Here is a 14,037-nt window from a genome sequence, read left to right as displayed (position 1 = left end):
TTGAAATTTCTTTAAACTTTAAACCAAATGTAGTAATCTAGAGTTATCTGGGGACATTTCATGGACCTAAAAAGATAAGAGCGCCAGTACTAGAGCATTCGGTGCAAGACTCATTACTGTTTTAATTCTGACTTCACTGAATTAGCATCTTCCGGCCGAGTAATTAGAATTAAAATAATCCGTGTCACTCCAAACACTAAACGTCAAACAAAGTGGATAATATACATATCAGTGGGATGTGAGCGACTGGTGAGCGATCACGTTTAGTATCGTCGTCATGAGCAATCTAATGTCCACGTATCGTTCTATTGGGGTCAGAAATGGAAAAGGTTTGTCGGCCGTTTTGGCTATCACTCATTTCTCTTCTTTCTCAGTTTGTAGTCTTTGTAGTGAGCAGAGCAACGAGGTGACTATCCTATCGGCCATTTACTTTGCGTTTTTGACGTTTATTATTTAAGCTGATAAAACGAAAAGAACACGATCGTTCAAAACCCCGTAATTTCCACGGTTGTTATTACAATGGTTTAAGAGACTCGGGTTTTCTAGTAAGTGGTGTGAGCTCTACAGAAAGAAACGGATTTGTCACGAAAAGTCAATGAATAGAGTGTTCAGCATGACATTGGTGATTTGAACGTAATTTTAATATTATTAATCTAACTTTAAATCATGGTTAAACAGACTTTGAAAGGCTTGTGGCGTACAGGACCGTGCAGGTGTAGACGTTCATAGAACTCTTTATTGGTTTCGGCTGTCGGAATTGTAGAAGCAAAAACAATAACATAAAAGCAAATTGAAGATCAAATAAAGCACCAAAGACTGATTTATATGCAATTTATCTCGCATCACGTTCTCTCCATGTTTATAAGTTTAAAATGGGCGTTTTAAATTACGTATAAAAAGACACATAAATGGTCGTTCATAACACCATAAATTAAACGGTTTCGTCATGATAGTAGTAATACTTAAGCTTTCCGAAGTGGTGTGCGTATACAATTCTTTAGCTAACTAAAATTCATTTTTAAACGAAAAATCCGTGAGTAGAATATCAACTAAGGAACGAGCGATCATGACGTTGCTTATTTTATCATTAATTAAAGTTATATATATTTAAACAGACTTTTGTAATAATTATTCAGTTTTATTGTGGTGTGCAGGTGATGACAGTTACTGAAATCCCATAAAATTCCTTATTGGGCAATTTTTTAAGTGGTTTGAAAAAACTGATTTCAAAGAAATTGGTAATCGCCGGTTGCTTTGATATCGATAGGTCAAGCATGAAAGTTATGATGACCTAATTGATGTCGCAGTTGGAAATGTGTTGTTTGATCACCAGTTACAACAGATAAACATGAAAAAAAAGGTTGAATACTTTGGGAAAAGGCGGCTTTTTTAACGTCTTATTTTCTGAAATGCTGTTTCCGTGGGCAAGGTTTTTTAACCTTCTATCTTATCGACGAGACTGCCATGCGTAAATATTAAAGAAGTTCATTTGATATGCGGTGGAGTGAGCTATTATCAGTAGAAAGACATGCTTAGGCAAGCTTACGTCATAGGACACCAGGGGTAATGGAATTGTGAATTTCGTGATTTAGAAAAATACGCGTTTTCGCCAAGATAAAATTGAGAACGAGAGACTCGTATGACGGTCTCTGAGAGCATTTTATCCAAGTTTTTAAACTGAATGAGACAGCGACTTGTAATAATATTCGAGGAAATAAGTTTATTTACAACGTGAGATGAAGTGAATAATTAAAGGTGTTGTTGTCATTAGATAGCCCAAGCCTGGCGTCTAGAGGCACACAGAAAAGCAACGTATCTTTGTCCAAAGTGGAGCCACTTATCGACAGTGAATATCTGGAACTCATCTCCAACCCGGGAAGCGCCAAAGGATCACGAAATGTCAGTCCGACTCCTCCACTAGGAGAGGAAATCCAAGCATTTAAACCAGTGGGGAATGATTTGCTGAACTTGGCTAGTGACGACATTTTAGGTATGAAAAATGTGAACGCTGCAGACAGTGAAGGTTTGTCTGCCCTCCACCGAGCTGTTCGTCTTGATGATGTCTCTGCAATAGTTTCTCTGTTAGATAACGGTGCTGACATCAATCTATCAGATTACAATGGTTTTACACCCCTTCATGCTGCCTCAAGGTATGTACACGTCCCTAATCAGTAGTACGATTATCCTCTTTCTTGGAATATCTTTCACGTACAATGTGCTGTGACTAGTAAGTGCGCAAAACATATGACTGTCTAAAAACTACACATGGCTTCCCTTCTCTTTTCACTTAAAATTTCATCTCAGCTATAACAAACTTCCTGAGCTACGTTTGGGATGCCCCTTTAATGAGATGAAAACGATCAAAACATGTAAAAATCTGTATAAATTAAAAGGGTGGGCAAAAAGATTAATCCATGAAATGCATCAGTGGTTCCAAAGCACTTTATTCAACTGAACGGGAAAAGCGTTAAAAAATATCTACAAGACTTTTATAAAAAATTGAAACTTTAAAATTTGATTTTCAGAAAAGGTTAGTCTACACTCTACACCGATAGAATTAACGCCATTAAATGTTCAAACCTCCCCCCCCGGGGGAACCCCTCCCCTGTGCCTCTTGGTTCCCCACTTAAGTTTAAAGACTTATGGCGTCATTTCCATTGTCTATAAAAGTGCAGGCCTTGGGAAAATTTGGCCGATTTGTTTGAAATTATCTTTTTGCAGGTTTGAAAAAGCTGAGATTGTTAAGCTCCTGCTTGAGAGAGGAGCCGATCCATTTATAGAAGGTGGTAACCAATTAACGCCACTTCACTCAGCTGCACGAAGGGGCTTTAAGGAGATATGCAGAGCTTTTGTTGAAAGATCCCAGAGTAAAGACCAGCATTGTAAACTCCAGGAATACTCCGCCGTTCCATTTAGCCTGTCTGAGTGGAGATAAAGAAACGTGCGAGTTGTTTATAGAAAATGGTGTGGACATAATGGTTAAGGCGAAAACGCAACATACTCCTCTTCACTATGCATCCTGGGAAGGAAATGAAGAGGTTTGCAAGCTTCTTATTGAAACAGGTAATCGTTTATTTTCTTTGAGTGTTTTAAGACGTTCTCTTGTTGTGTCTTTGTCTTCTCGACTCTTTAGTCGTGCATCTCCGCTCCACTCCGCCCCTCCCCCGGTGTCAGATCCTTCAACAGTAACAAAACGTCAGTTGTAAACAAAAGATGGTGTCCTTTTCCATAAACGAATTAGTAATGTCGAAGAATACAAACAATTGTTCCCAGAATAAAAGGCAGCTCAAGATTTTTGATTGGTTAGCTTTCTGATTGGTAAGCTTCGATCCTACAGCTTGAGCGGTATTTAACGGTTTCGTTTTGGCGTCACAAAACGAGTTTTCAAGCAACATCTTTCAGTTAAATTACTTATTAATATTCCCAAAAGATGTAATCTGTATACAGTATAGAGGAGTCGATAGTATACAAATTAACGTAAGACGGACCTTTATATCACTTCACCTGGTTTCACATTTGGCTGTAAAACTATTTTCTGGATGCCTTTAACGGTCTCCAGGCTGGTCTGTTTACGATAAAGATCCGGCTCACAAATGATTCGAAAATTGAACCACAAGTAATCCCTTTGAAGGAAGGCAATTATCCCGCTATTTTTTTTTGAAACTGAAATTGTTATGTATTTAACCATTCTTTTTAAGCTTCAAAACAGCAATGCAATATAACTGAATTTTTCAATGCAAAAGACCATGAAGGTAGGACAGCTCTTCACATCGCCTGTACCAGAGGTCATTCAGGAGTGGTCGACCTACTATTACGTCACGACGTGGAACGCGACACAGTTGACTGGGTGACCTCCACCTCGCCACTTCATTTAGCAGCTAAACATGGTCACCTGACGTTGGTCGAACTTCTGATCTTGTATGGGGCTGTCATTGACGGCAGGGATGGCAGCCTCAGAACGCCATTGCACAGGTTGAGTTAACAATTACTGTTGTTTTTTTTCCATTTATTTTAAGATTTTCTTTAGAAGTTTGAATGATCCATCAGAGTTTAAGAGGTTTTGTATGGAGTAAGACGATAGAAAGATAAAGGGACAAAATTTTAATCGTCAGCTAAGACCGTAGCCACGGTTTTAAAATGATTTCTGAGAAATCTGAAAAACTGTTCGCTGATTGCGTGGCAGTTTGATGGACTGAGTTTTAACTGGTAACTGAGATTGTAGCACTTAGTTGATTATCAACTGGGCGATGATAACGGTAAACAGGCCGCCGTAGCAAATTTCGAAAAGCTGAGCAATGTTGCTCCGACGAAGGTAACCTCCGGCCCGTTCAGGCCTTTTTTGCGCAAAGAAAGAACGCTTCATCGCAGGCTACGACGAAGTGCTAACTTTCGACCTCCGACGCAGCACAACATTTTCTTTAGAGATCCACATCCTCAGATTTTTCATGCCTCAGATTCGCATATTTTGTTGCCACGACAACCAAATATGTGTCATTGTGCAAGGAAGACTCTTAGATGGTCCTGAGTTCACCCTTTCTTTCCTCCTGTCCTAAAGTTGTTAATTTTCCCTAGAAGTAAGTTTGTTAAAATAATAATAATATCAAAAACCTCGTTTATGACTCCATTCATAGCTTTGATCCCATTAAATATTTAAGAGAAAGTTTTTATCAAAGAATATATGGTCCAACTTGTTATTTTACCACTTTTCACAGTGCAGCAGCATTCAATCGCGATCAAATAGTTGAACTTCTTTTGGAGAATGGAGCTGATCCGGAGGCCAAGGACATGTTAGGAATGACACCATTTCTGCTTGCAGTGACTCTCGGAGCAAGCCAAAGTGTAAAGGTTTTGTTGGACCACGGAGCGAAAATAACGGCTACCGATTCTTTACTAAACAGTTGTCTTCATTTGGCTATTCATTACGGGAAGGCAGAGATGGTAAAAATGTTACTGAAAAGAGACGAAGATAAAGTGTCGCAGTTTAAGGACAAAGACTTAAAGACCGTGTTTCACCTGGCAGCTGGGCTGGAAGATTCAAAGGTATTAAGTTTTATTTCACTTTTTTCCTTTCAAACCTCGCTATCATTGGGGACACAATTTTGTTGCATTCAGCTCGCTTGAATCAGTTTTGGCGGTTCTCTGCCGTCAAGATCAGATGCATTTTTGATGGCTTCAAAGGTTGATGATTCTCACAAGGACGGCATCTTAGAGAGTCAATTATTTAGATGAACTTTCCTTAGAGGATAACAACCCAAAGTGACCTCACTTATATAACAACTGATAAATTAGAAACGTTCTTTTAGGTTTTCAAGTCTTAAGTTTTCAACAATTTTCCTGTCCTTTAGATTTTGGACATTCTAATGCAGGAGTTACCATGGCGCGATCTCTTGAATGAGCGCGATGTACATGAAAACACACCTCTTCATATTGCGGCAACAAATGGCTCTCTTAGTTGCGTGGAGTATTTTTCAAATTGCCCGAAGCTGATAAATGACAGAGATGAACATGGATTTACGGCTCTTCATTTGGCTGCGAGCAACAAACATATGTGAGTAGCATTTCAACGAATAGTTATAAAATAACTACAATATAATATCGTTTGATATCTTATTGATAGCTCGCTGATGGGTCCTGTTTATTGTGAGCAGTACTATTTAAAATGTCTGGAGTAGAAAATCACATGGCTTCCATGTCCATGTGTATCCCTTCTAGTTATTGTTGATTGTGTGTGTTATTATTATTAGTTTAATTTTTTTCTGTTTCCTCCCTTTGTGTGTAAGTATTTCTATAAAATGTGATATTTTCAATGCACACAATTCCAAATAATAAGCTCCATTCTTGTTCTATGGAGGAAGACCTAATCCTGCTAAGAAGCTGAAAAAATAAATATGTCTATTTTTGTTGTGCCTTCACTCAGTGAACAATGTAATGCATAGTCGATCTCTTTCTGTTCTTATTGTAATCCCTCGATAGCTCGAACGAAAAATGGGTGTTTGATTATATGACCTTGTTTACTTTAGACAGAAATTAAACTCACTGGGCTTTTCATGTTGTATTTATTTCAATTCCAGCAAGACCTGCGAGCTTCTTATTTCAAAGGGCTCTGACGTAACAGCTTCGGATGGGAACGGTTGCACAGCACTTCATTTGGCAGTAAAGGCTGGTTCATTTAAAACCGTAGAAGTTCTGCTTGGCCGTCTTTTGCCAAGTACACTGGAACAGAAAGACTACCAGAGTAACACACCACTTCATGTAGCGTGCATGCACAATCGCCGTGACATTCTAAAGTTCTTGTTGGACAAAGGAGCAGACGTTACCGCCAGAAACGACAGGAACATGACTTGCCTTGACGTTGCTATTGAATGGGAAGCAGGCGAGGTAGCCAAGACACTTGTAAGACATCAAAGGTACACCACTTTTCTCTTTTAAAAAAATATACCCGTTATCACGGTAGATGTGCCCTGATTTGTCCAATAATTTTCTCTTGATATTCGTGATAATTAAATAATATTCGTGATAATTAAATGGTCTAGTAGCAGTCCCTGAACTCTCTCCCTTCTGCGCCTTATATAGGGGTTCGCCCCTATAGGGAAGGGAGAGTTCAGGGACTGGACTAATAGCTCAAGTAACAGTACGTTTTTCGAATTTGGTAAAAGTATGCAGAATGAAACTGACCATAAACATCAAATCGTTAATGGAGTGTCAAAAGGAAAAATGTAACGTGTCAGGGAAAAGGCTGGTATTTTGGTTCATTTTAGTCAAAACGGTGCTAAAACTATGGTATCTTCCCGCACACCCAAAATGCGCCTAGAATATCCAGATGATGATAAAGTCATCATAATAGATTAACTCTTTGATCATGATGCTGAAAATTTAAGTAACTGTTTATTAATCCTTCGCATAAATTTTGTTATGTCAACAATGTGTCAAAAGTGAGGCAGCGTGGCCGAGTGGTTAGAGCGTCGGACTTGTAATCAGGAGGTCGCGGGTTCAAGTCCCGTTCTGACCACTAGCTGGTGTTGTTCTCAACTCCTCGGCTGCGTTTGTAAATAGCCAACTGGTCTGCCTCCTGCCAGTTGGGACTTTTAACCATCTTTTGTTCATTTACAATATTTGTTTCACATTGGCCCTGAAAAACCCCATTGCGGGAGTGGTCAATTAAGTAAATAATAATTAACAATTATTCGCCGAAGGCTCAGTGATTATTCAACAGTAATCACTGAGCCTGAGGCGAATAATTGTTTTAGTATAATTTTCAGAGGTGAATATCAAAAACTGCAAAATAACAATAAAAAAAAACACAAAAAAAAACAAACACAAGTGCTCGCTTGCATATACGTGTAAACCAGTTTCATTCATCGGGTGAAATCGTAATTTACGCTCAAGTTTTATAAATAAAACGGAACAAAACAAACACTACGAAAAATAATCACTGAGCCTGAGGCGAATAATTGTTTTAGTATAATTTTCAGAGGTGAATATCAAAAACTGCAAAATAACAATAAAAAACACACACAAAAAAAACAAACACAAGTGCTCGCTTGCATATACGTGTAACCCAGTTTAATTCATCGGGTGAAATCGTAATTTACGCTCAAGTTTTATAAATAAAACGGAACACAAAAACAAACACTACGAAAAAAATAGATATCTGGTACCTTTGTTTAATCGTTGGTGACTGCTGAGCAATTGTGTGAATCCTCTCGAAATTACTAGCTCCAGTGAGAAAAGAACTAAACAATGTTTTGCCAGTCGATCTGACTGAGTACATGGCTGCTAGCCATCTCCAAAACCACCATGTTTACGATCAATTCCAACGCCTTGAAAACCATCTCTTGAAAATATTTTCGGTCCAAAAGCCTTGGTAGTCAATTTGCAAAATTCCCAATCTTTTAAATATCCAGGACTTGGAGTGATTTCTTTTAAATGAGAGAAATTTTCATTCAGCAAATGCCGCCATGTTCACTGGCCTGGATGACAAACATGGCTTAGTAGCCAAACCTTGAGATGCCATATTCACCGCCTAGCACGTGCACGGTGAATATTGCGCCATAGTCCGAGCTTTTCGACCAATCAGAATTGAATTCACCTCTGGAAATTATAATAATAATAATAATAATTATGTCCATGGTTTTTGACATTGGCGAGGCAACCAGATAATTACATGCGGGTTTGGCCAAATATGACTGCTTTGAAATAATTATTCAATTTATTCTTCCAGTTTTCCTAAGCAGCAACACATTCGTATGGTTTATCATTTTTTATAGTATTAGCATTTGTTCTCTCCACACATTAATCCATTATTATTATTATTTATTTACTCTGAGAGTACTACGTGACTGCGTGATGCAGTTAAATGTGTGTGTTCATTGACATAATGTGATTTGTGCGATGCAGGTCGTTGTGTCACCCACAAATGACCACTGCTCACCATTAGAGTTCTCAGTAGCTCAGTGTTGCGTCCGACTGTGTCGGAGGTCGTGGGTTCGAGTCCCATCTGTGAACTCAGAATTTTTTTCTGAGTTCTTTCACTCTACGCATCAATCCATTATTATTATTAGCATTTGTGCTTGATTTTGTATCGATTTCCGCTATTGTCTTGAAGTTCCAAGAAAACAAAGAAATCCAAGATGGCGGATCTAATGACATTTATGACGTCATTAAGAACAAGCATTGTCTTATCTTGTAGAGAAAGCTATGGCTTTCTACTCAATGGTAGTTAATTTTGCTGTGTAAAAGAACAAAACCTAAGAGGGGTTCCATCCCCTTTCCCGTTCCACGGTGGGAGTATGAGATTGTTAGTACGTCCGAGGGTAAATACCTGGTTAAATTTACAGTGTATGATAATCTGCATGTATGATTTATTTATTCATCATATATAAAATTCATTTACATATTTATCATCTCAATTACATTGTTAATTGTTGGTTGTATTTCAAAAAACTGGAAGATGATTTGTTTCTTTTAGGTGGGAAGAGGTGCTATATAGTACGCTTAGCGATGGTACTTGCCCAATGCCAACATTGATAGAAAAACTACCAGATGTTGCAGAAATTATTCTTGATAAGTGTATTAGCTACAGTCCCCTTCCGCCATCACACGAAGACTTTTCTATCATATTCAACTTCATTCCTTTGGATCCGGGTATGAATGATGAGTTCGAAAAGCACTTCGCCCCTGCGACTATGGCAGTTTACCGGCGGGAAAGGTTGCTGAATCACAAAGTTACTCAAGCTCTGTTAAGATGGAAGTGGATGATACTGGGCAAGTTCGTCAACATCTTCAATATTGCACTATTTGCAGCTTTCGTCATTTTGTACACTTGTCTCATGGTCATGGAAAGGGATAAAGTTAATTTAGCATTTCCTTCTTCCGAAACAACCACAAGTGCACTGGAAAAGAGCAAATCAACCTTTGTGAAGACAGTATCTCATGTAATAAATGTATTCTTGGTTATGCAAATTATCAAGGAAGTTTGTCAAATGGTGTGGCTGCGTTTGTCGTACTTTAAGGATCCCTCAAACTTACTGGATTTTGCAATGTTTGGAACGGCGTGGGTTTTTATACTTCCTCACACAACTGGAATAGATTTGTACAGCATGAAAACGCAGTGGACCGCTGGGATAGTGGGATTACTTCTGTGCTACCTCAATACGACTGACTAAGCCCCTGTTGTAGAACTTGTTTGGTATTTTACGTTGTTAAAGAATGCTGTAGGACCTGTGTTGGTTTATAAATTGTTATGTTTAGAAAGTTTTAGTTTGTGGTATTCTTGTATGTGTTGTAGTTTAAAATAAATTTCAGGTCGAAATGATTTTAAAATAGTTTGATATTTGTTTTCTTTCTTTCTTTTAGATCTTTGGTAGTAAATATGGAACAAAGAAAAAACAAATCAAAAACTAGTCTAAAAATAAACTTTACCTGAAATTCATTTTAAATTTCACAGTTTCCTGTCCAAATAGAAGCCCAAACATTTTTGAAATGCAAATTTCCATCCGTAATTGAGTTCCCGTAAATAAACCCTGAAAATATACCAGCCAGTGGGGGACGTTGAGCAAATAGAAGCCAAGGGCATATTTTCGAAATTTTAGAGTGGCTTTTATGCTTTAGCTGAGATCAACGCCGCATAACATAACACTTATGGCAAAGGGTAACCCACTATTTTTATCATTTAACTCGACAGGTTGGTCTGGCGGTTGGTGACATCGAGGCCATCAGGAAAACAGCAAGTTTACGATCTTTGATAGACCAAGTTTTATTAGTTAACCACATTATGAAATCCTACCCGAGGTTTATTCTGCGACGGGCACATAGAAGCTTTCTGGAAATAAAACCAAACCAGAATACTTTCATTAACAGGTGAATATTATCCGTTAGCATCATAAAACTGACCTCCCAGCCAGTCCATAAGTCCAGTCCAGTCCAGACAACAACCTAATACATTTTTCACTTGCATTTGATTACGAAATTTTATTTCATATTTGTAGAAATACCGGCAGTGCCTTAAAGTAAATACAACCCTTAGTTTTAAGTAGTAAAGCATTTGTAAATTAGCATTTTTGAGTACTTAAGTATTTGTTAATTAGCATTTTTAAGTATTTTAGTATTTTCAAGTACCTATAAAATTGGAACAAGGCCCCACAAGCGACAGCTTTAATTTATATCGTGGATAAATAAAAGGTTAATTTTTGTACTGTATTGGCTTCCCTATGGAGTTTCCTTAGGACATTTATTTTTTATCCTGTTTTAATTATATAAATATTCTTTTTTATCCCTAGGGTTGCCCTTGCTGGTTGTGATCTCACAGACGGGGATTTTGTGGATAAACTGCTGAGTCAGGAATCTGGCACGGACACCTCGTCAGAGATTTGGCATATGAAGGAGATGCAAGATGAAAGACGAGACGAGATGATACAAAAACTCCAGGCCACTGTAGAAGCACAAGGCAAACTTCTTCAGGCGATGGCTGATAGGTTAAAAATTGCAGTGTAGAGTGAAATAATACTCTGGTTTCATTATTTCATTATTTCGTGAGCACAATTAGTTCTAGTCGGCATGTCATTATAGCACTGACCCTGAAGAAGGCTAGCTGTACTAGTCGAAATATTGATTCATTTAAAGTTCCCTTGCCGTAGTGCCAGCCTTGCAATTTAATTAGTTTTTCTACACAATTAGTTCATTATAAATAAAACAATCGGTTGTTAACTGTAATTCAATTTGGTCTATACAGTATTACACAATGCTACCATAGCAACTCACAAGTGTCTGTGAAGTTAGTATATTTTTCGCGGCTGTAATAATTTATTTCAGTGAGTGAGATGTATGAAGGTCACACTAGTCGGCATGCCAGTGTTCATCTCGGTAGCGAATTGATGGCAGGCTTAGAATGGCTCGCTTTCTGCCCTTTTCGTTTCTGTTTCATTGTCTTTTTATCATTTTGTAGTACCCTTTTTAACCCAGATCATTCCTGGGCCTGCGTTGCAGAAGAACAAAACCCCGGTATAGTCCGTCTGTGTATCAACGCACAAAAGCATGTTCCGGTCCCCCGCGTGTTACCAGATATCAGATACAGTAAAACGCTCTTCTCACATAATTTGTACATTTGCCGTTCTGTATTGGAATTGGTCATCCAGTATTTCGCTTTTCACTTGTTGTTCGTCTGCAACGCAGGCTAGGTGTGTTGCTTCTCATCACGGATGACGGATGTTCGTTGTGTGACATTAGCGACCGTCAGATTGGACTACGAGTACGAGATTGAGTACGAGTACGAGTTTTCAAACTAAATTCGTGTGCCTCCTATAATCACTTATCACACCAATCGTATTCCTAACGTTTATTTATGTGTTAGTCAGCAACAGGAAAGAGTTATAGTTTGGAGGATACAAGTGTCTCGAAATTCCAAAGTCGTACTCGTACTCGATCTCGTACTCGTAGTCAAATCTGAAGGTCGCTATTCTTTCGCCACAAGACACACTGACAAGACAAATGTATGACCTTTTTGCTTGTCACTTGTGTTTGCTTCTTGTCTTTATTGTTGTTTTCTTTTTTTTATCAGATAGTTCGAATCGGCTGCCTTTTTACCGCTTCAAACGCTAATTCTCACCGATCTACCGTGATCGCCGCCAAATTTAATTTGTATCTGTTATTCATCAAAAGCGTAACTATGGTTTTACGAGATCCATTCGACCAATCACGGTACACGAAAGAACGGCCCTATTTAAGAGCCAATCAGAGTTTATTATAAAAATCCCTGGCAACACGCGAGGGCCGGAACAACCTTTTGTGCGTTGATTCGCAGACGGACTATACCGAGGCTTTGTTCGTCTGCAACGTAGGCTAATGTATGATGTGCTTTAATTTCTTAAATTTGTTTGACCTCCTTTGACTGGTTCTTTATGGAACAAGATTTTAAAGCCAGTAAACTGATAAGAAATGGTTGTAGTGCATTGTAACTGGCCAGGTTGAAGCGTTTTGTTAGAAAACTGTCAGAAGGAGATTGACTAAAGGCAGCATGCGTATAGTGACATGAAACTGAAACTTGTCTCGTGAATTCCGGTTTATATATAGACCATATTCGTATTCTCGGTTTTGGACTAGAACTAGCTTGCGATGGAGGCTAATGCTGGAAAATATCATTAAAAAGAGCTTCATGTCATTTACATTTGAAAAGGTTTCCCGCATTAGTCTCCATTGCAAGCTAGTTCCAGTCCAATACCGAGATGGTTTACAGTGTCCGATAAGCAACGAGTTTTTATGTTTCGGTAAGTCACGCGCCTAGAATTTGTCATTGACCTCTCAATTTCATGCATACGGCTGTGATTGTATTTGTTAGAATGAAATTGTTTAAGAGTTATTACTCTAATATGATTCATCAAGGGGTTTTAGAATTGAAGTTAACGGTTTAGTTTAATTTAATACCCGCGATGGGCTTGCTCTGCTTGTTTCAATAAAATACCTTTTTCTGGTATTAGTTTTAAGCTTTTTGGTTTCCATTGTCCTTCTATATATATGTCTAGATCCTTTCATTGCCAAGGTATAAATAAAAATTATTCTGGTACCATTCAGAGTATGAATAAAATTTGCAGTACATAATATATTTGAAAACTGAGGAGGACCTTGATGTTAGCACTATGTAATGGTCCCCTGACCCAAATTTAAAAAGTATACAAATATGAAACAACAAAGATATAAAATGTAAAATATGAAATTGAAATATGAACTATATAGTACATCCATTATGAAAAAATGAATGTCCATCCCTTTTTAAAACTTTGTTTAACTTTATTGACGTTGAAAGCATGTCCAAAAAAAGATACCGTAGGAACGACTTGACCGAAGCAATTGGTACCTCTTCTGGTGCATTTGTGTGTGTGTTTTTTGTTTTCAAATTTCCGACGATCACTCCTGTCATTTTTACATGAATCCCCCCTCCACTCCTACTGGTCTCTCCCCTCCGTTCTCTTTGTCAGCAGTGGGTTGTTGTGTTATTGGTAAGAATGCACCACCTGAGCAATAGATCAACATTCTCCTCAGGCCATCACGTTAATATTGACTGAGCGGTGAATTCGTGAACGCCAATATCAGTGAATGAACAAGCAACTGGTTCCCGAAGGAGCTGTTTTGCTGCGTTGGCGGACAAAGGCAACTAACCGCCATGAATAATTTTGAATGCCGACGTTGAGAGCGTTAACCTTCGTCGGGTTGATAAAAAGCTTATGTTCCCAATATCCAGAATATCAGTAGACTCTAAGGGCGCTTTCCATTTGTCAAAACTGGCCGGCCAGACCGGTATTTTCGAGAACAGAATTCCGTTGTTAGTCAGATTTCTCCTGTCAAATTAGTCAATACAAAAATATTAGAATTGTTAAGGTGGATTTGTGGGAAAATCTCGTGAAAAGGTCCATTTCTCATTCAAACCCACCGGACCGGCCGGCCAGTTCTGACAATGGAAAGCGCCCTAACTTCGATGTTATATTTCTAATTTGGCCCCAAAGCTGAAGAAATCAAAAAGAAAAGAAATAAAAAAAATCAAATCGA

At 38.3% G+C, this 14,037-nt stretch overlaps 1 pseudogene across 1 annotated transcript; it reads left to right on the top strand.

Annotated features, from left to right (window-relative positions):
• The first annotated feature begins 209 nt into the window (after positions 1-209).
• Positions 210-12,965, top strand: LOC144657848 (uncharacterized; annotated as a pseudogene). The gene is made up of 10 exons (XR_013571623.1): positions 210-329; positions 1,772-2,150; positions 2,722-3,063; positions 3,699-3,972; positions 4,713-5,040; positions 5,346-5,548; positions 6,072-6,407; positions 8,969-9,662; positions 10,184-10,359; positions 10,779-12,965. The product of XR_013571623.1 is annotated as an uncharacterized LOC144657848 (transcript).
• The last annotated feature ends 1,072 nt before the right edge of the window (positions 12,966-14,037 follow it).

Source organism: Oculina patagonica, chromosome 6 (assembly GCF_052425735.1).
Source record: "Oculina patagonica isolate OP01 chromosome 6, crgOcupat, whole genome shotgun sequence".
In the NCBI taxonomy this organism is placed as follows: domain Eukaryota; kingdom Metazoa; phylum Cnidaria; class Anthozoa; order Scleractinia; family Oculinidae; genus Oculina; species Oculina patagonica.
The sequence above is the reverse complement of the archived record's forward strand: the minus strand, read 5'-3'. Positions and strand labels throughout refer to the sequence as shown.